Source organism: Triticum aestivum, chromosome 3A (assembly GCF_018294505.1).
Source record: "Triticum aestivum cultivar Chinese Spring chromosome 3A, IWGSC CS RefSeq v2.1, whole genome shotgun sequence".
Taxonomy (NCBI): domain Eukaryota; kingdom Viridiplantae; phylum Streptophyta; class Magnoliopsida; order Poales; family Poaceae; genus Triticum; species Triticum aestivum.
In genome coordinates this window covers 47,014,389-47,037,222 of record NC_057800.1, presented here as the reverse complement: position 1 = coordinate 47,037,222, position 22,834 = coordinate 47,014,389, and the positions used below count along the sequence as shown (strand labels likewise).

Below are 22,834 nucleotides of genomic sequence, written 5' to 3'. Positions count from 1 at the left end.
TGTGTGTGTATTACGTATTCGAGAGAGGCATGGATAGAGGGGCCGACAGGGGGGGCGGGGCGTGGGAGAGATATCACGAGAAATGAGAGTGGTCTAGAGAGAGAGAGAGACGAATATGATGGGGGGGAGGGAATAGAGGCACCAGGAGAAATTTTCTGTGTGTGTGGTGTTTGTGTTGGTATGTTTGGGTGTGAGAAGATAATGAGACGTGGGGGCAGAGGGCGTGTCACCGCGTGAGGTCCGGTGGGTCGAGGTGAGGCCCTTCGTTCTGTTCCGTCCTGTGCCACATTGGTCAGCCCGTGATGCATTTAGGAAGACCCATGGATGACTAGTCATACAAGACAAAGATAGCAGAATTGTGAAGGACTTTGTGTCCACTGACAAAGCCGGCTAGGATTTGTAACCCTAGGTTCTCGAACTAAGGTAACCCCTTTATCTCTGATATTACTATTCATCCAACCTAACTTTAAGGGGCATCCTACAGAATGCTCTGCTAGAATCATACTCGTCGATTAGGAAGAGAGGTGTGAGACAATGCGTGAGAGATAGGTGTAAAGATAATGTGCGTACATGAGACACGTAGGCAGGTCCATGTATATAGAAAGGGTCGATGAGGATTTTGCGTGTGTATGTTTGCGAGAGGAAGAGTGCTTGTGATAAAGGTTAGTGAAAACAGTTGTAAATGGTTAGGAGAGGGAGGGAGGGTTATATCTAGAGCATGTGTGTGAGAAAGACACCTCGGGAGAGAGTGTGTGAGCATGTGTGAGAGACCACCGATGGAGAGTGAAACTACACATAAAAGACTGCTCTACACATTGATTAAAGATATAAATTGTATCCAAATATTAGGATGGGATCATAATATTTGCAATTCGCGTAAGGAGCGGTCATTGATCCATCATACATCTAGATTCTATCGAATTTGAGCATGTCTATGTTATTATTCGACACAACTGATCCACATAGTTAGTATTTTGAACTCCAGACAATGCATCGCTTTAGCAATCGAATATAAACGTGAGTATAATTCATGTTGTGTGTGTAAAGCACATTATACATACGAAAGTTACACAATGGACATTATAAATAACTACTACCTATGAACTAGGATACATTTGAATTCAACTTAAGGTGGTTTAAAAAAATCGAATTCAACATGAAGTCCATTCAATTATTTGAATTTGATATCATGGCATTTGTAAACCATACCTAAATTATGGGGGCACCAATCTTTGCTCTGATTTTGTACATAATAGCATATGTAGTCGTGTACAAAATAGATTCAAATTTAGCTCATCCATTCCGAAATAATCGTAGTTATAGGATTTTCAAGTGTCAAAATTTCAAAAAGAAGCGGATAATTTAATGAGGTTTTCAAACATGCAAGGTCAAATATAACGTTGTATATTTAGGTCAATCCTCATAGTTCAAGAGTACTCTAAACGTGAATGCTTGTGTTTCAAAATTTCGAACGAAGCGCCAAAAGAGCCTCTACTCGCCCGAAACCGCGTGAGACCAATGTTTGGTAGTACAAGGAAATTACTTTTCTAATAACTCCGACCCGTGAAACCTACCGGCCCAACGTCCAAAGGTCTAAACCGGGGTAGGTTTGTACCTTCATCTAGACGCCATGCAACCGCATCCGAAAAACATTCATATACAATGGCCGCCTAAGCACACATGCGCGCGGCCGAAATCGCTCCCGCCCACTTTTTGGGACACCTGGGATTACCATCCTAGCCCCGACCCGCAGTAGGTCCGAAATTTAAGAGGGGGGCAAAGTTTGTACTTTCCCCAAATTTCAAACAAGCGCATCCCATTTCTGTTCAAAAAGCCAAAAACAAGCGCGTCCCAGACCGAAACATGGTTCCCCCCACCCGTCCGATTCCCCATTCGTACTCAGTGGGCGCCAAAACTACCTCTCCACCAGCCATGAAACCCCGGCGTCCTCCGTCCGCCACCCCATCCCACCCATCAACCGCCGCCCTCCTCCATCACGCCGGAGCCGATACCCCGACGTCGTCGTCCACCGCAACCTCAACCGCAACGCCCTCCACGGCTAGTAGTTGAAGCCGAGGCCGAGCCGTCCGTACCTGAGCCAGTTCAACCACGCCGTCCTGCGCCTCACCGCTGCCGCTCCAACTTCGCCACCCTCCACCGCACCAGAGTTGTTCCTGCTACGCCGTCCTTCGCCGCCTCGGATCTGCTTCCCCTCCGCCGACATACGGCCACGGCAACACAGTCAACAATTTGGCCATGGGTTCGTCCAAGCCTGCACCCTCTAGAACATCGGTTTCCCCGGTAAAAAGAAGAAAATCGGCGCGACTTGTGGAGGTGACCACACCGGCAACTAAAAAAGGTACTCCTCTTCCCTTATTCGTGCAAATCTTACGTCTCTGCTTGCACGGTATTCATCCCACAGAAGACACTAGTTGACCGCTTCTTCTTGATACTAGATGTTCCTAGTAACTCGTGATGCACAAGATTTCTCCTCATATACTATTTCACCTTAGCTAGAGGTCCGTCGCCCCCCTGAATTTCAATTTCTGGCCACTTGATTCCCAATTAACGGAAGCATTCCCCGGCGTAACAGGCTCTAGTACGCCTATTACGCTGGGGAAGCAGTGCCTTGGTGTTTATCTTAGGGGCGTGTGCGTCCTAGAGCTACTGGCGCCCGATCTGGAGGTCGTCCGGGATTAAAGGGATGGCCTGGGGGCACTGCCAAGCACGGTGGTGGTGTGAGGTCGATGGGAGGGCGGGGCGGCGGAGGCAGGGGTCTGGGCCGGTGGTCGCTGGTGGTTCGAGAAAGATCGTCAATAGTGACTGGCGGGAGGTAGACGAAGGCCATCTGCCCATTCCTTATAGATCGGACGGTTCATTAAAAAAATCGACTGACCTATTTATTTTCAGTCGACTGTTATCTTAGATATGACCACATGTGGTGGTGTGCTGGAGGAGTACCTGCATTTCCTGTGCTCATATATTACAAAATCATACAGAGTAGAATCTAATTTTGTTTGCCATGCAATGTTATAGAGCTATCATATGTCTCCTGTCATTTATTTTTCAGCCACCTACTATCTGCTACTTTTACAGTGCACTAGTTCTGCACACACTTCACCCTTACTCTCACTGTTGTGTTTTTATGCAAGGGTATTTCAGACTCCGCTGCCATGAGAGAAGCCAAAAAGAAAAGAGAGAAGTCACTCCAGTTTGGTGTGCGGCTAGGCAAGACACGTTTCAACGCTTTAAAGGGTGTAGTGTCAGCAGATGGAGACAGGGAACGTAGCTCTGGAGTTGATGACCTCGCTCGCAATGAACCACCATCCCAGGTGCTTGCTTTAACTTTGCGGTGTCATATGTGGTTGCATGTTCCATATGGTGTCTAGCTTGTATTCGAAAGGCCGAAGTCGGTAAGATAAGGAAAGATATTTTTTTTACATGAACCACCATCCCGTGAGCACCAGAAGACAAATATCTAGTCAGGGTACTGGCCGAGCCAGTGACAAGTCCGGCAAAGATAGGCATCACCTAGGAGCCAACTAAAAAGCTGCGATGGTGGCGAAGCAGCCCGCCTCCCACCAGGCTCTCAGGTCCTAGATGATCATGCTCACCACTCCAGCCGGATGTCTAGCTTGTATTGCTTCCAATTTGGTTAAATTGCATCTGCTTAGCTTACACATTATACCTTTGAATATGACATGCCTTTCTGTTTTTGGTACATACTAGTACATCTGTGTATTAACCATATTCTTATATCAAACTAATGTTCTTGTGTATCCCTCATCAATCACTTATGACGAGGCAGGCAAGCAAGGGGACTACTCCTCATTTAAAGAATGCAGCGTCAGCCTCCCGACATGATTCTCAAGAAACAGAAATGCTAGATGAAGATAGTGAACGTAGCTCTGTAGTTGATTACAACATTTCCCCTACACTAGCATCGCAGGTGCTTGCTCTAACTTAGCAGCGTGATATGTGGTTGCATGTTGCATATGGTGTCTAGATTGTAATTCTTCCAATCTGGTTAAACTGCATGTGCTAGTCTGCTTAGCTTATACATTATACCTGTTAATGTGACATGCCTTCCTGTATTTAGTACATAGTACATCTGTCTATTAAGCATGTCCTTACATAAAACTATTGTTTTTTTGTATCCCGCATCAATCAACATGACGAGACACCTTTAGTATATGCAGTGCGATATTAGTTGCATCTTTCATATGATTTATAGCATGCGCTGCTTCTAATTTGTTGAAATTCCATTTATGATGGGACGCTTTTAACTTGGCAGAGTCATATTGGTTGCATCTTTCATGTGGTGTCTAGCTTGCATTGCTTCTTATTTGCTGGAATGGTTTCTGCTTAGTTTACACAAACAGTTGTGAACATGTCATGCCGTCCTGTTTTCGTACATATTCCATCCTGGGATCATGTGTTTGCCTTACATCAAAGTAGTGATTGTCAGTATCATGCATGAATGAGTTCTGAAGAGAGAATTTTATTGCTTTTTCTTGTCGGTTTTACTTGACAATTCAAAATCAATAAAGCAGAAAGAAGTTAGCAAGGCAGCGGATAAAGGTGCTCCTTCCGAACGGAGGGCCTCTACAGTTTCTACTCCTCCACACCCCCAAGATGATTTCCAAGACAACACATGCATAGACACTCAACAAAGTTGTGTTTATGATGAGCACGTCTCCCCTAGTGCAGCATCACCGGTGCTCCCTCTAACTTGGCACAGTTATATGTGGTTGCATGTTATGTGTGATGTCTAGCTTGTATTGCTTCTAATTTTGTTGAATTCCAGCTGCTTACTTTACACATTATACTTGAATAAGACACGTGTTCATGTTTCTAGAACATACAATATCTGTCTATCACACCATGTTCTTACATCAAATTACTACTGTTGTGTAACCTGCAACAATCACTTATCATAAGACACGTTTGACTTCGGAGTGTGATATAGGTTACATCTCACATTCTTTTCTAGCTTGTATTACTAATTTGTTGAAATGGCACTTATGACGAGACAGTTTTAACTTGGTAGAGTGATATTTGTTGCATCTTTCATATGTTGTCTAGTTTTCATTGCTTCTAATTTGTTGAAATGCCTTCTCCTTAGTTTAGACATCATAAGCTGTGAATATGCAATGGCACTAATGATGAGAGACCTCTAACATGGTAGTGTGATGTTGTTTGCATCTTGCATATGATTTATTTCTTGTACTGCTTCACATTTGTTTAAACACCATTTATGATGAGACACTGTTAACTTGGCAGAGCGATATTTGCAACATCTTTCATATGGTGTCTACCTTCAATTGCATTGCTTCTAATTTGGTGAAATGTCTTCTTCTTAGTTTACACATCATAGTTCTGGTTATCTCTTCCGTCCTGTTTTTCATACATATTACATCCTCCTATCATGTGGTTGTCTAACATCAAAGTTCAGTTCGTCTGCATCACGCATCAATTTGTTCTGAAGAACTAAATTGTTATTCGTTTTTCTTGTCGGCTTGACTTAACATGGCACAGAGAAAGAGGAAGAAACACAGAATGGCAGGGAATGAGAAGCGGATGAATCCTGCAGATTCTGCTGGTACTGATGGTGCAATAGAATGTCAAAGTCCAGTAGAAAATTCTACAAACACGGCATCCCATGCTACACGAGTTGCAAAAAAATACAAACAGAAACAAATAGCTGCCACCAAACAAGCAGAGACAGCCCTAGTTCTTGCAACACCTACCACAGTACTACCAGCTACACGACGTACTCATGCGTCAACTGAGCTAGCAGCACATTCCCAAGCTCCCTTGCCACCTGACACTACTTCACAAGCACCCTTGACACAAGACGAGTTGGCAATATCAGATGAACCTTGTGAGCTTCAACAGCAAGAAGGTAGTTGCTGGAGTCAAGTTACAGTTGCATGCTTCTTTATATGTAGTCTCACAGTTTGATGTACACTAACACTTTCTATGTTTGCTGTTGGACTAGCACCTAGGCGCAAGAGGAAACAAACATCAGGGATAATACTCGATAGGTTAACTAAATCTAGAAGAGGAAGAATGGAGATCCGTTTTGAGGCAGGTTTAAAAAGGCCACATGATGCTACAGAGTCAGCCAAGTTAGTATCAGAGGCAGCGGTTGTTGTTAGGTGTCATGTAGTATCCTCCCAACATGGATTCAGTACAGGAATGACAAAGACGAAACCCAGTTCAACATCTTCCTCGACCATTTATCTGTAAGTATGGTTATGTATGGAAACTAGTAATATCGTCTTGCTCTGTCCAATACTTTCTAGGTTCACTACACCACAACACTACATCCCCAACACACAAGTCGGTAGGGAAAACAACATCCACCAACAGACAATCGGTCGGGAAAGACTATTGCCGACCGACCAAGTCTGTTGGGGAAAGTCCAGACGGGAAAGCCTTTTGGGAAAGCCTTTTCCCGACCGACGTATCTTTCCCGACCGACTGTTTGACAGCTATCGAAAGCATTGCTGACCGACTTTCTGTTGGCCCTGCCATGAGCCTTTCCCGACCAACTGTCTGACGATGAACTTTCCCGACCGACTGTTCGATGGTACTTTCTTTGCCGACAGACTTTCTGTTGGCCCTGCCATAAACCTTTCCCGGCCGACAGTCTGACGGCAGTACATTTGCCGACCGACTTTCTCTCGGCCTTGCCATAAAACTTTCCCGACCAACAGTAGGACGTTGTTATCTTTTGCCAACCAACAGTTCGATAGCATTTTGTTTAGCCGAGCAAGATATATTTAATATCCAGCCATTATTTGGCTTGTGCCTTGCCAAAGAATATCAATCAAGTTGCATATCTCATTGCAACGGAAACTTGCATGAACTCTAAAAATATTAAACCACAACAAAAGAAGAATATTCTTATAGGTAAAAGTAACTAACTGGAAGGAGGAAACATTTATGTTTCAATCACGAAGACACCTGATTGGTTTACAAAATGATAGATGCATGTCTGACGATACATTGTTTGCTCCTTTACACAAAATACCCAGTTGACAAGACACCATATAGGTTTACAAAACGATAACTAAAAGACACATTGTATTTGCTCCATTACACAAAATGTCTAGCTGATGCAAACTGCCATCTTCATGGTTCCTTCCTGGTTCTCTTGCATGTCATTCATACAAAGGATAAAAGGGTCACCGGTGAATTCTTGCATTCATGGAGATAATGGCAAAAATAATAATTGTATAAAGCATCAATGGAAAAAACAAACTGGGATTTTAGTATTATAAAAACAGGGCATGTTCTAATTAGAATTTGTGATGTGTTAGACATAATAAAGCATCAATGCCACATCGACCCACCATATAGCATGCATCAATCTCCTCAAGCCACAGACTAGGAAGTATATTAAATGGAAAAGGAGCATATGCATCATCTGGCCATAGGGCAACAATTTAACATGTCCAGACCCAATTATTGGGAGCAACCCATCCACCAACGGACACAATAAAGTCATTTTTGAAGAAAAAACTGCACTAGTTTTCTTTCTTTTTCTTCTCTGGGGTGGAAAAGACCGCACTTTGCTGCCCTAGACGGCAATGCATTAGGCAAAATGATTACTATCTAATACACATCTAGGAGTTTCAATGACGAGTGCAACATGCCCTGGGAAAAGCATTCTCAAAAACCCACGTACATCAGGAGGTTACACATACTTTCCCAATGTTAGAAACGAATCTCAAGGATAAGAATCTATTCGCAATCATTTCTAAATGCAGTACTAAGCACATGAGGACTTGCAAAATACCAAACAAAAAGCATCTGAACTTACACTGCACCTGACTATTATATTCATAAAAGCATCTGTACTTCAGTGCCACAAATTAGATTAAATTGACGACCATCCTCTGATCTCACTGCACTAAGTTGTGGCAATTGCGGGACAGACGCGGGCGAATTAACAATGACCTTTTTAGAACTAACCTGCTTATGACATATGCGTGGTAGGATCACCATTAAGCACCTGACTTGCTACTGCTCAGGATTCAGAAACTGAGAAGATTTCTCCTATACAGTACACAAATACTGTTAGGATCGAGGAGGTATGCACTTAAATTAATTTTCAAATAGATATCAGCGCTTTAAATGGAATATCATGAAGCTTTCCTTCCCCACTAAAAAACTGAGCGAAATTTATCTCAAGAACGTTTACTTATGATAACCAAGAGAAACTATCTGTACATACAAGTGTTTTTGAAGCAACAATATAGTACTGGGAACCCAGGATATAGGTTCCATTCGTTTCATCCATCACTATACATTTAAATTTCCATGGATTGATAGTAGTGACCACAATTCACATGCAAAACACTATGTAAAAACTGCCAATTCACTGGGAATCCTACTTGATTGAATCTTGATGCATAGCAAATGGAGTACTAACAAATTAAAGCCCTTACCTACACCGCTGGTCCTTTGCTTCATTTTTCTATAACTTGCAAGCATTTCATATGTGAGTGCAGTCCTCTTTTTGTTCAGTGAATCACATGCTGCTAGAAATAATAAAAGCCCTTAGCTAGCTTCATGCCATATCTTAAAATGCATCGCTACACCATTATGAGTTCCTCTACAATGTACAGATAAACAGTACGAGATGTATTCAGAAATAAGTAACAAATTTCTTCATGGATACAATGGCCTTATAAAGATGAACTGTCTACAGTTGTGAAACCATTCTCATTGCAAAATTGCAAATAAAAGATGTTGTAAGTTTATACAAGCCTAAGAGTAGAACCCCTTAACTGAACTATTCTGGAAGTTACAGAACTACTAAAGCAAATTTATAGTGAAAATAAAACTCTAAAATCTTTAGAAACATGACCGTCGAAATACAAACGGCTAGATATATATTTATTTTATCATGATTCCAGAAAAACTGTATTAAGTACTACAGAACTATTGTTGCAAAATTATGGAGAAAAAAAGTTGTAAGTTAATACAAGCCAAGCCTAAGGGTAAAACCACTGAAGAACTAAAATAATCTAGAAGCTTCACAGAACTAATTTTGCAAAAATACAGAAATACAACAGTAAATATATATAACCATGAGTGATGCTATGTCTTCCTACCGAAAATCCTTGATTGGTGCTATGTCTTCCTACCGAAAATCCTTCTGCCAGAATTGGAGCATTGAGACTAACAGTTTATCAAACACTTGCAGTGTGTTGCCCTATAGCAAGAAATAAGAGGTAGGGACAGGAACAGGGAAGTATTGGATGTGGGGAGAGAAAAAGTAAACGATGCCTTGTTGTTGGCCGGAAGGAGTAGCAAAGCTCCAGCCTCTAGGTCAATATCGTCCTCGTAGAAGTCGTTGACGAAGAGGTCTATTTCCGCCATCTTACAGAGCCTGTGTATGGTGTGTATTAACTCTCACCTGGTTCAGAGGATGAAGATTTAATATACTCCTCTGTTTGCAAGAATTCTACAATGCTTAACTAAAAATCTGAAACATTAGTATGATTATTTGGAATTTTTTGTGGAATCTGAAGCTAGTTCTGAGGGTTGTCCCTCGTATCAAAGCACATATATGTGGATAAATTTATATATATATATAGAAAGTAATGAATTTTCATAGGAATAATACCCTTCTATTGACCTTCAAGCATCCTATGAAATCACAAATTACAACTTACAAGCTCTAAAGTTCACAAATCAATCACATTCAGTTCATAAAATAGTAGCTAATTAAGGATTGCTGCAACAGTACTGAAAGGAATACCTGTAGTACAGATTTTTTTTTGCAATCATAGCATCAAGCTTGTTCTTCTCAAGTTCTCATCCTCTCATATCCATAAATCAGATGAGCAGTAGCCAGCCCTTAGACTGCATTGCCGGCTACCCCATTAGCAGATAGAGCCCATGTTTTTTACGTTCTGCTTGAGCTTGAGCTCCCAGCCGAAGTGCTGCTTGCTGGACAGAAGTACTATCCCAAGTCATGGCAGATCTGAACGGAAAAGGGAAAAGCAAACAAATCAACTAAAAGAAGCACCGACTGGGGAGGGGTGGAGAGGGCGAGGAGAGTGAGAAGAACACCCACCGTCGGGCGAGGGGAAGCACCAGCAATCAATGGCCAGATCCTTCTTCAAACGAACAGGGTGGCGCGGATATGAGGAAGCCCATGGCGTGGCGGCGGTGGTGGTGGATCCTGGGTGACGAGCGAGGGTGCGAGTGCTCTCTCTCACAGGTGAACCACCTCTCTCTCTCTCTCAGCCCCGGATCTGAGAGGGACGGCGTCGTCCACCACCGCGCCTTGGCCTCTCCCTAAACACCAGCGCACAAGCTAGGGTTAGAAGTGTTTGGGGGCTAAGCAGTGGGGGTGCAGGAGGATGAAGGAGACAGGGCAGCAACCTTGCTACCGCGGTGACGGCATGCTAGAGACGGCGAGCGGCCGGCAGCGTGCAGGCTGCCAGATAGCTAGCGGTCGGCGGCGGAGGGAGTGCGTGAGAGGATTTATGTTTGGGGAATTTGGATGAAGGAAGGCTGAACGAAAAAAATAGGAGGGAGGCTTGGCGCTAAGTTTTCGGCCCCCGCGCGCAAAGACAGGCCGACCCAATTGGCAACCAACAAGTCGGTCGGCATTAATCCCCGACCAACAGTCTGATGAAGACACAAATTTTCCCGACCGATAGTCCAACATGAAATATCCAAGTATTGTCGACCGACAGTTGGACACGATAGATAAGTATTGTCGACCAACAGTTAGTTAGAACTTTTCCCAACACACACCGGTAGGGAAATCTGGTGTGTGGTGTAGTGGTTGCTGATAATGAGACTCCCATAATTTTCAACAGATGAGGTTCAAGTTGGATAGCCAAGATGATGCAACCAGACAAGCTTGCACCCATGTTTTCAAGTCTGCTCTGCGACAATATCGGTATAACTTGAGGAAAACTCACTTTGAAGGCAAGGCTAACAGTGAACTTGCCCAAACATCTCCAGTGGAAAATATATCTGATGAAGACTGGAGAGGCCTCGTTAAACACTGGTCCAATCCGAAGTATCAGGTACATTATATATATATGTCATCAGATCACATGTTGAAGTCCTATTTATGCATGCGCCACACAAATCTATCTTCTTGTAGGTGAACTGTTCAAAGAACAAGGCCAACCGTACGAAAGTGAAATTCCAACAGACGACAGGATCTCGTAGCTATATTGCACACTGCGAGGCTCTTGTAATTAGCTGCTGTTTCAGTCTTTTCGTTGTACCATATTATCATATCTATATCGACTTGTTCCAAATGCAGAGGAAAGCCCGCAAGAACCAAATGCTGTGGAAATCTTCAAGGACTGTCACACCAGCAAGAAGAAGGGCATGACTACACCAGTCAAAGCCGCTGTTGTAAGTTCTTAATCTTCATGCCTTTTAACTACTACTTACTCCGACTTGTGCCTTGAACTGCATGGTTTGCAGCCAATGTCTATTATTCTTTTCAATTTTATACACAATTGTCTTAGCGTATCATTGGACCTTACAATGTTTAAAAGAGAGGAGTGATGTTCCTTTGATCTTGACCCGTAATCTAGTTCCGTGCTGGACTTGCCCACACAACGTTACAATTGCCTGTTTGTCTGTTCTCAGTTGTTTTGTGATATGAATGATGTCATACTATGCTTACCGTATTATAAACTTCGTCTCTTTATCCTTAGCCCTCAATACAATGTGAAGAAATAGACAATACATTAGCGACGGTACATGGTCATATGTTTGGAACCTGGTTTTATTATGTACTTTGTAATAAAATACAACTAATATTTTACATGGGTTCACCAGAATAAATTCGGTATATAGACCAAAGCTATTTTGTTTGGTTTTGCTGCCTCCTTAATATCTTCTGTTCTGGTACTACTAATGTAAAACCTCAACTTTTCAGCGAGCTATGGAAAAAAATGGTGGAACCGCTACCTTCTGAAGGTGGCGAGGCAACTATAACCGCAATGTCAGCTCTTGCTGTAGTGGGTCAGTACATGTCCATTAACAGTGCCAAAAGCACATTCCTGCGTAATACTGGGTTGGTTGTTAAGGCAATATCGTCCAAACTGCCTCATGATCAAGATATGCAAGCTCAAAGCAATGTTGTATCTGCGCTCCAGACACAAGTCAATTCCCTAACAGAGACCCTTTGTGAAACAAGGAGAAACATTGCTCAATGTCGTCAAGATATGCATGGTTTTGAAACCATACTATCAGACATTTGCTATGTTGTTCAGGAGCCTAGGGGAAATGAAGGCGAGGGTTATAGTGCTCCATCAGACAATACAACATGAAAACATAACAGTCAGGTCAAATGAACTGAGCTTCTAAACTTCTGGTGGTGCATTTATCTGTTAGACTGTTAAGTTTTATGCCAACCTTCCTTTTATTATATAGTTGTAATTTGTTTTGGTGTGATAAAAAATTTATTCTTAATGTGCAGCCACCGCATGAAGAAAACAGCAAGCCATTTTTGTATAGTGTAGGGTGTTCCCTATATTTGCACTGGTGGCGATCTTTGATGCCGAGTGGATGTAATCTGTGCAATCGCCTTAATAGCCTAGCATTAGTTTCGGCCTTATTTATTTCCTAGTCTTCTTTTTCCCTAGTTTGCTAGTGGCCGCAACTACCATGGGCCATATATGGGCCGTAGGATCCATGGCTCTCCTACGGGCCGTCGATAAATGGGCCTGTAATCGGTGGGCCTCGGGCCGTCTGATAAATGGGTCTACATGGGCCATAATCGGGCATAATTGGTATCGGCCCAGCACGGTAACAGGCCGTTAACAGGCCGTAGGACATCAAAAGGCTTAATTCTGTCACAGGCATAACGGGTCGTTAATGGGCCAGAATATAGGACGGGCTAGAAACGACGCAACGGGTTAACAGGCCAGAAACGGGCCGACTCTTGCCATGGGCCGAATTTGGCCCATTAGGGTAACAAGCCAGTAACGGGCCAACTCTTGCCATGGGCCGAATTTGGCCCATTAGTGGAACAGGCCAGTAACGGGCCGACTCTTGCCATGGGCCGAATTTGGTCCATTAGGGGAACAGTCCAGTAACGGGCTGGAAGTAATCGAGGGCCGAAAAGGAGCCCAAGAACGTATGGGCCGTCAATAGGCTGAAAGCTAACATGGGCTGGAAACGGCCCATGTAAATCACGGGTCGTTAACGGGTATAAAGAAAATTACTGTTCATTATGGGCTAGAGTCACCGTGGGCCTTTACCTGGGCCGACCTATTATGGCACACAAAAATCTTGTGGGCCTTTACCTGGGCCGGCCCATTATGGCCCACGAAATCTTGTGGGTCTTTAGCTGGGCCAGCCAATTATGGTCCACAAAATCTCATGGGCCTTTAGCTGGGTCGGCCCATTATGGTCTGCAAAATCTTGTGGGCCTTTAGTTGGGCCGGCCCATTTAAACTTGTTGGGCCGTGCCATGTGTCGACGTATCATAGGCGCCTTCTGTCCAGTGAGTGGATGACATCTGTCCCGACGATGAGCCGACACGTGTTTCCTCTAGCCAATGATGATTTTACACGTGGAAAATCCCCATTGGTCGGGGCTGTTAACGGGTTATCGGATCCAAAACCCGGCCCGATAGCTTAACGGCGTTCCGTTACGGTGGATGCCACGTGTCGGTCACCCTTGACGAAAGCACTTCTGTGACGCACAATTTATCGTCATGGAAGTGGACACTTCCGTGATGATAATTTTGGTAATGTCATGGAACACTTCTACGACAGCACAGGTATGACTATCTTGATTCTGTCATAAATTTGTCATGGATGTACATGCATGACAAAAAAAGCAACCTACTGTGACAAACACGTATCATCACGGAAGTGTATTTTTTTGTAGTGCTAGTGGGTGTGCATGCAACTTGCTTGCTCACGAAGACCTAGGGCACTTGAGGAGGCCCATTGTTGGAATATACAAGCCAAGTTCTATAATGAAAAATTCCCACTAGTATATGAAAGTGATAACATGAGAGACTCTCTACTATGAAGATTATGGTGCTACTTTGAAGCAGAAGTGTGGCAAAGGGCAGTAGCATTGTCCCTTCTCTCTTTTTCTCTCATTTTCAATTTTTTTTCATTTTTTTGGGCCTTATCTTTTTTATGGCCTTTCTCTCTTTTTTTGGGCCTTCTCTTTTTTTATGGCCTTTCTCTTTTTTTATTCCTCACTTGGGACAATGCTCTAGAAAATGATGATCATCACACTTCTATTTATTTACAACTCAATGATTACAACTCGATACTAAAACAAAAGATGACTCTATATGAATGCCTCCGGCAGTGTACCAGGATATGCAATGGACCAAGAGTGACATGTATGAAAGAATTATGAATGGTGGCTTTGCCACAAATACTATGTCAACTACATGATGATGCTAAGCAATATGTCAATGATGAATGTGTCATAATAAACGGAATGAGGGAAAGTTGCATCGGAATATATCTCGGAATGGCTATGGAAATGCCATAATAGGTAGGTATGGTGGCTGTTTTGAGGAAGATATAAGGAGGTTTATGTGTGACAGAGCGTATCATATCACGGGGTTTGGATGCACCGGCGAAGTTTGCACCAACTCTCAATGTGAGAAAGGGCAATGCACGGTACCGAAGAGGCTAGCAAGGATGGAAGAGTGAGAGTGCGTATAATCCATGGACTCAACATTAGTCATAAAGAACTCACATACTTATTGCAAAAATCTACAATTCATCAAAAACCTCGGTACTACGCGCATGCTCCTAGGGGGATAGATTGGTAGGAAAAGACCATCGCTCGTCCCCGACCGCCACTTATAAGGAGGACAATCAAATAACACCTCATGTTTCAAATTTGTTACATAACGTTTACCATACGTGCATGCTATGGGACTTGCAAACTTCAACACAAGCATTTCTCAATTTCACAACTACTCAACTAGCACGACTTTTATATTATTACCTCCATATCTCAAAACAATCATCAAGCATCAAACTTCTCTTAGTATTCAAAACACTCATAAGAAAATTTTACTAATCTTGAATACCTAGCATATTAGAATTTTAAGCAAATTACCATGCTATTTAAGACTCTTAAAATAATATAAGTGAAGCATGAGAGTTCATCTATTTCTTCAAAATAAAACTACCACCATGCTCTAAAAAATATAAGTGAAGTACTAGAGCAAATGACAAACTACTTCGAAAGATATAAGTGAAGATCAATAAGTAGTCAAATAATTATGCAACTATGTGAAGACTCTCTAACATTTAATAATTTTAGATCTTGGTATTTTATTCAAACAGCAAGCAAAGAAAAAAAATGACATTCTAATAATGGCAAACATCATGTGAAGAAGCAAAAACTTAGGATCAACCGAAACTAACCGATAGTTGTTGAAGAAGAAAGGTGGGATGCCAACCGGGGCATCCCCAAGCTTAGACCCTTGAGACTTCTTTAAATATTGTCTTGGGGTGCCTTGGGCATCCCCAAGCTTGAGCTTTTGTGTCTTCTTAATTCCTCTCATATCACGATCTCCTTAAATCAAAAGCTTCATCCACACAAAACTCAACAAGGACTCATGAGATAAGTTAGTATAAACCATTGCAAAAACCGTATCATACTCTACTGTAGCAAATCACTAAAATTATTATTAAACATTCCATACTAAATGCCTCTGCATATTTAATAGTCCTATCCTCAAATAGAATTATTAAAGAAGCTAACATATGCAAACAATGCAAACATAACAGCAATCTGCCTAAACAGGACAGTCAGTAAAGAATGCATCAACATCCATACTTCCCTAGCTTCAAAAATTATGAAAGAAAATTCCCACTGTAGTAAATTTATCAGATCTTAATATGCAAAAGGTTTCAACATTTTATCACATTCTGAATTTTCTAGGAAATTATTGCAACAGCGGTAAACTCTCTGTTTTCAAACAGCAACATGTATACTTGTAACATAGGCATAGTAAAGGCTATCAATGCCACTTTTATTGAAATAAAAGATGAAAAACATTGTTCTAAATAACAGCAAGCAAATCCTAACAAAATAAATTGATGCTCCCAGCAAAACACATATCATGTGGCGAATAAAAATATAGCTCTAAGTAAAGTCACCGTTGAACGAAGACGAAAGAGGGGATGCCTTCCGGGGCATCCCCAAGCTTAGACTCTTGGTTGTCCTTGAATATTACCTTGGAGTGCCTTGGGCATCCCCAATATTAGGCTCTTGCCACTCCTTATTCCATAGTCCATCGAATCTTTACCCAAAAGTTGAAAACTTCACAACACAAAACTTAACAGAAAACTCGTAAGCTCCGTTAGTATAAGAAAGAAAATCACCATCATAAGGTACTCTAATGAACTCATTCTAAATCCTTATTGGTGTAATATCTACTGTATTTCAACTTCTCTATGGTTCATACCCTCCGATACTACTCATAGATTCATCAAAATAAGCAAACAACACAATCAAAACAGAATCTGTCAAAAACAGAACGGTCTGTAGTAATCTGTAGGTTTCGACCACTTCTGGAACTCATAAAATTCTCAAATAAATTTCTGGACCTGAGGAATTTATCTATTAATAATATGCAAAAAGAATTAACTAAATATCACTCTCCAAATAAAAATGGCAGCAATTCTCGTGAGCGCTAAAGTTTCTGTTTTTTACAGCATGATCAACAAGACTTTTCCCAAGTCTTCCCAAAGGTTCTACTTGGTACAAACACTAATTAAAATAATAAAACCACATCTAAACCTAGGATAGATGAATTATTTATTACTAAACAGGAACAAAAATCAAGAAATAAAAATAAAGTTGGGTTGCCTCCCAACAAGCGCTATCGTTTAACGCCCCTAGCTAGACACGATGATTTCAATGATGCTCACATAAAAGATAAGAATTAAAACATAAAGAGAGCATCATGAAGAATATGACTAGCACATTTAAGCCTAACATACTTTCTATACATAGGGATTTTGTGAGAAAACAACTTATGGGAACAATAATCAACTTGCATAGGAAGGTAAAACAAGCATAACTTCAAAATTTTAAGCACATAGAGAGGAAACTTGGTATTATTGCAATTCCTACAAACATATATTCCTCCCTCATAATAATTTTCAGTAGCATCAAGAATGAATTCAACAATATAACCAACACCTAAATTATTTTTTTCATGATCTACAAGCATAGAAATTTTATTACTCTCCACATAAGCAAAATTCTTCCCTTAAATAGTAGTGGGAGCAAACTCAACAAAGTAACTATCATGGGATTGAAAATTGATAACAAGATGACAAGTTTCACTGTTATCATTATTCTTTAAAGCATATGTGTCATCACAATAACCATCATAGATAGGAGGCATGCTTTCATCATAATAAATTTGCTCATCAAAACTTGGGGGACAAAAAATATCATCTTCATCAAATATAGCTTCCCCAAGCTTGTGGCTTTGCATATCATTAGCATCATAGATATTCAAGGAATTCATACTAACAACATTGCAATCATGCTCATCATTCAAATATTTAGTGCCAAACATTCTAATGCATTCTTCTTCTAGCACTTGAGCACAATTTTCCTTTCCATCATACTCACGAAAGATATTAAAAAAATGAAACGTATGAGGCAAACTTAATTCCATTTTTTTGTAGTTTTCTTTTATAAACTAAACTAGTGATAAAATAAGAAACTAAAAGACTCGATTGCAAGATCTAAAGATATACCTTCAAGCCCTAACCTCCCCGGCAACGGCGCCAGAAAAGAGCTTGGTGTCTACTACACAACCTTCTTCTTGTAGACGTTGTTGGGCCTCCAAGTGCATAGGTTTGTAGGACAGTAGCAAATTTCTCTCAAGTGGATGACCTAAGGTTTATCAATCCGTAGGAGGCGTAGGATGAAGATGGTCTCTCTCAAGCAACCCTGCAACCAAATAACAAAGAGTCTCTTATGTCTCCAACACACCCAATACAATGGTAAATTGTATAGGTGCACTAGTTCGGCGAAGAGATGGTGATACAAGTGGTATATAGATGGTAGATAAAGGTATTTGTAATATGAAAATATAAAAACAGCAAGGTAACTAATGATAAAAGTGAGCGTAAACGGTATTGCAATGCGTTGAAACAAGGCCTAGGGTTCATACTTTTACTAGTGCAAGTCCTCTCAACAATAATAACATAATTGGATCACATAACTATCCCTCAACATGCAACAAAGAGTCACTCCAAAGTCACTAATAGCGGAGAACAAACGAAGAGATTATGGTAGGGTACGAAACCACCTCAAAGTTATTCTTTCCAATCAATACGTTGGGCTATTCCTATAAGTTTCACAAACAGCCCTAGAGTTCGTACTGGAATAACACCTTAAGACACAAATCAACCAAAACCCTAATGTCACCTAGATACTCCGATGTCACCTCAAGTATCCGTGGGTATGATTATACGATATGCATCACACAATCTCAGATTCATCTAATAAACCAACACATAGAAGCTCAAAGAGTGCCCCAAAGTTCCTACCAGAGAATCACGACGAAAACGTCTGCCAACCCCTATGCATAGGTTCATGGGCGGAACCCGCAAGTTGATCACCAAAACATACATCAAGTGAATCACGTGATATCTCATTGTCACCACAGATACGCATGGAAAGACATACATCAAGTGTTCTCAAATCTGTAAAGACTCAATCCGATAAGATAACTTCAAAGGGGAAACTCAATTCATTACAAGAGAGTAGAGGGGGAGGAGAAACATAAGATCCAACTATAATAGCAAAGCTCGTGACACATCAATATCGTGCCAAATCAAGAACACGAGAGAGAGATCAAACACATAGCTACTGGTACATACCCTCAGCCCCGAGGGAGAACTACTCCCTCCTCGTCATGGAGAGCACCGGGATGATGAAGATGGACACCGGAGAGGGATTCCCCCTCCGGCAGGGTGCCGGAACGGGTCTAGATTGGCTTTCGGTGGCTACGGAGACATCTGGCGGCGGAACTCCCGATCTATTGTGCTCTCCGATCGTTTTAGGGTATATGAAGATATATAGGAGGAAGAAGTACGTCAGGGGGACCACGAGGGGCCCACGAGGGTGGAGGGCGCGCCCCCCTACCTCGTGGCCTCCTCGAAGCTTCCCTTACGTGCACTTCAAGTCTTCTGGGCTTCTTTCCTTTCAAAAATGAGTTCCGTGAAGTTTCAGGTCAATTGGACTCCGTGTGATTTTCCTTTTCTTCGAAATCCTAAAACAAGGTAAAAACAGAAACTGGAACTGGGCTCTGGGTTAATAGGTTAGTCCCAAAAATGATATAAAAGTGTATAATAAAGCCCATAAACATCCAAAACAGTAGATAATATAGCATGGAGCAATCAAAAATTATAAATACGTTGGAGACGTATCACTGCGCTCGCCCCGAGCCGCGCCGAGCTCGTCGTGCCGCCTCGCGCCCGCCGCCGCCATGCGCCTGCCGCCGCCCTGGGCCTGCCGTCGCCTCACGCCCGTGCTCGCCCCGAGTAGCGCCGAGCGGCGGTGCCGCACGTGCCCCACCGCCGCACTGCGTCCCGCGCGCCCCCGCTTGCCATGCTGCTCGCCCGCACGCGCGCCCCCACTCGCCCTGCTTCTCGCCCACACGCACCGCCCCGCCCTGTCTCGCTCTGCGTCGCTTTCGGCACGCCCGCGCCACCCCGCCCCGTCCTGCTCTACCTCGCCGCCGGCACGCCCTGGCTCGCCCTGCTCTGCCTCACCCCCGTCCCACTCTGCCTCGCCGTCGGCACGCCCCGCTCTGCCTCACCCCCGTCCCGCTCTGCCTCGCCGCCGCACATGCCCTACGTCGCCCCAGCCAATCCCACTCTGCCTCGACCCGAGCTCGCCATGCCGCGCGCGCACCCCAGCCCTGTCCCCCGCGCGCCACCGCTCCGCCCCGAGCTCGCCGTGCCGCCCCGCGTGCGCCGCCTCCTCGCCCCGAGTTCGCCGTGCGGCCCGAGCGCCCGCCTGCCCCGACCCCAGCTCGTTGCGGCCCCGCCGCGCACGCCCCGCCCCCAGCTCGCTGCGTCTTGCGCCGGTGGCATCGCCGCTGGCCGCGTCTTGCTCTCGTCTCACTGATTTGTGGGCCAGAGGGCGGACAAGGGCGGATGGGAGCGGACGAGAGGGACGAGGAGAGCGTCTGTTTTCTGTCCGTTCGGGAGCATTCGTGACTCAAGTTTGGTCTAGATTTAAGGTTGAGCCGGACAAAAACGAACGCGAACGGACATGTTTATCCGTTTGGATGTGCCCGCTAGAACAGATTTGGCCCCATACGAACAAAGCCGGACAAGATAGGGTTCTGCGGTGGAGTTGGCCTTAAAGGAACCTGTTCCGGCCGGAAGACCGAGCGGACACGAAGAAACTGATCTCATCTCATCAAAAAATCAAGAAAACAAGAGAAGAAATCCATCGATCAGTAGACCAAATTTCCCCAATATTTCCCTCGAACAAATAATTTTCCCAGTATTTCTAAATCCCTAGCGGCCGCCGCTGGTCTCTCCGGTCTCCACTCCACCTGCGCACTCCGGCGCTGCCAGCCCGCCGCCCCTTGTCTTCGACGGCTCGACGGGCCACGGCTCCGCCTGCCGACCTTCCCACGTTGCCGCTCGTCTCTCCACCCGCGCACGCCCGCTCCCTGCTTTCTGCTCCCTGTTCGGCTGCTTTCTGCAGCAGTGCTGGGGAGGAGGCAGAGGAAGCGACCAGCCGCAAACGGCCAGGCGATAGCGCAATGTCCAGCAGCAACAGCAGCATGTACCGCTCTTCTATGTTTGCAAGCTTTTTGTGCCATGTTTGAATTTCATGGCTTGTACCAGTTGTAATAGTAGAAAACACCACAGAAATCTAATCCCGAAGTTTTTACTTTCGTCGCACAAATGTTGTATCGCTGTGCCCCGTGGTTCAGAACTAAAGTATTTTGTATCTACTCTGATCTACAAGACACCCACTTGGAATCGTGGAGTTGTATTGTAGGATTGCGGCATCAAGCGAACATTTCAAGTGGCAAGGGTTCATGTTAGTAGTAGTTTCTAAGAATTTTTTTTAAAATGTTTTTAGTTGAATTTCATGAGTTCTCAGATGGAAGAAGGCCTCCTAAATCTCGGGACGAGATTTCTTGTAGTGGAGGAGATTTGTAACGCCCGGATAATCATGCTACAGTGATCTCACGTTAATGGTGACACGTCACCTCTGTCACTGTAATTAATCTCGGGTTAATTCAAAACCGTTTCAAATTTAAACCCTAAATAAGTCAAACGACAAAAGTTTTCAAAATATTAAACTAAAATATTCGGTTTGTACTAAATATTACATAGATAATTATGGTGTAGAGGATACAGTTTTATAAAATGCATAAATGTTTTAAATTGAATTGAAACAGAAAAGAAACTGCGAAAACAGAAAACAAACAAAAAAGGGAAAAAGAGAGAAAGGCCCCCCACTGGGCTTCGGCCCAGCAGGCCGGCCCATTCGGCCACCGGCCCAACCGGCCACCAGCCGGCGCCCCCATAACCCCCCACTCCTCCCGTGACCTAGATCGACCCAACCACCCACTTCCCCTACTCCCTCGTTCCTTCCCCCCTCCCGATCCGATCTGGATCGGGGGAACGACTCCGTCGCCCAGAACGAACCGCGCCGCCGCCTGGACCTCGCCAGACCTCCCCGCCGGACTGCCTCCCCTCCGGCAGACGTCTCCAACCCCCACCTCGCGCCCCACTGCCCTTAACCCTACGGCCCCAGTGAGCGCCTCGCTCTCCTCGTCTCTCCCTCACCGCGCCGCCCCGTTCCTCCCCGTCGCCGCTACCCCCGCCGTGGCCTCGCCCTAGCTCGCCGGTGTCTTCCCGTTCCTGCCCGCGGTCGTCGCTTGCCGTCAACCGTTGCTGGCTGCTGGCCCTCCCTGCCACAGCCTCGCAACGCCGCCCGACCACCGCCGTTCGCCGCCGGCCGCACTTGCTGCACGCGCCCTGGCTGTGCCGCTTGCTCCGGCCTCGTTGTTCCCATGCGCGCTCCAAGCGCATCCCGCCCCGCACCCATAGCCACCAGCTTGCGCCCCGTCGCCCACCTCCTTGCTCGCGCCCTGCTGGTCCCGCCCCGCTCTCCCTCGCCGACTCCCTACGCTTGCCTCGCCCAGCCGCCGTGGCCGGCCGGTGTGACGCGCCGCCGAGCGCGCCCCCAACCCCGTTGCTCCGCCGGCCGTCGCCCCGTGCCTGTTCGCCGGTGCCCGGGCCCTCCTCGCCACGGCGATCTGGGCGAACGCCCAGTCGGGTGCCACAACGCCCGACCCGCCCCGTTAGTGCCCAGCGCCCAATAGGCCCCCTGGGCCACTAACACGGGGGCCCCATGGCCCCAGAACGTTTTATTAAAAAAAAGAAGAATTAAAAAAAAATATATAAAAATATATAACTAATTAATTAATTAATTAATTACAGAAATAATTAACTTAATTAGTTTTGATTAATTAAACTAAACAAATAATTAATTTAATTAAACATTAGTTATCTAATTAACCTGGTTAGTTAATTAGCTAATTAATTAGTATGACAGTGGGGCCCACCCCTAATTAATTTTGATTAAGTTTAATTAAACTGTTTAATTAAAATGTGTCACTGACCAGTGTGACCCACTGGTCAGGTTGACCAGTCAACTCTGTTGACTGCTGACGTCAGCATGACATCATGTTGATGTCATAAAACCAAATTTCGAATTAAATTAAATAAATAATTAAATTCCAGAAATTAATAAAATCTTTAGAAAATCATATCTTTTA

The 22,834-nt window shown here is 44.1% G+C and overlaps 1 long non-coding RNA gene across 2 annotated transcripts; it reads right to left on the bottom strand.

The window, feature by feature from the left end:
- Positions 1–7,982: 7,982 nt before the first annotated feature.
- LOC123057820 (uncharacterized) lies at positions 7,983–10,547 on the bottom strand. Of its 2 annotated transcripts, XR_006426976.1 has the most exons (6): positions 10,408–10,547; positions 10,097–10,320; positions 9,779–10,003; positions 9,129–9,433; positions 8,460–8,549; positions 7,983–8,067 (listed from the first exon to the last, which is right to left on the bottom strand). It is a non-coding gene; the product is annotated as an uncharacterized lncRNA (long non-coding RNA). The 2 variants fall into 2 exon arrangements; XR_006426975.1 differs by having other exon boundaries at positions 8,460–9,433.
- Positions 10,548–22,834: the final 12,287 nt, after the last annotated feature.